Genomic DNA, 650 nt, shown 5'->3' with positions numbered 1-650 from the left:
GAAAAGATGGCCTGAGGACATCACAAGAAGCAGCAAGTCTCCACCCTTTGCAGCCTCAAACCTGCAAAAATGGAAGATTTTGCTTTGAGGAGAAAGCCGCAGAGCACCATGTTCCAGAACGGCGGCGGCAACCGCACCAAGTTCCAGAATGGCAGTGGCCGCACAAGGGTCCAGAATTGTGGCGGCATAGAGAATTTGTTCCTCAGAGTCAGGTTCAGAGTGCCCAGTGATCCAGGCACTCAACCCCTACAGCCAAGGGAGAGGAAAGTTTGGCTACTGCTCCAGCTGGCAGCAGACTTTGGCATCATCCATGTAGCTGGTTTAGGCACCTGGTTTTAGGGGCATGCAGAATGCAGGAGTTCTGAGGTTAAGAAGGCCTCCAGCTAGATTTGAGAAGGCCTGGAAGGCCAGGCAGTGTGCCCCTGAGAGGGCAGTGTGTGAAGCTGTAAGTGTGAAGTGAAAGGTGCACCGGAGACCACAAAAGCAATGTGGATTGTCTGAGGAAAGCTGCAAGGAGGGAGCAAAGCAGACCCAAGACAGAAGCCATGGGAGCTACAACCACCAGAAATGCCATAGGGCTGGAGCCATGTAAGGCCCTTGGAGCTCACAGTATGCCACAGATTGCTTCGAATGTTCCACGTGGAACTACA

This window comes from Chinchilla lanigera, unplaced genomic scaffold (genome assembly GCF_000276665.1).
Source record: "Chinchilla lanigera isolate Chin_1 unplaced genomic scaffold, ChiLan1.0 scaffold00057, whole genome shotgun sequence".
In the NCBI taxonomy this organism is placed as follows: domain Eukaryota; kingdom Metazoa; phylum Chordata; class Mammalia; order Rodentia; family Chinchillidae; genus Chinchilla; species Chinchilla lanigera.
This window is presented reverse-complemented; position numbering follows the sequence as displayed.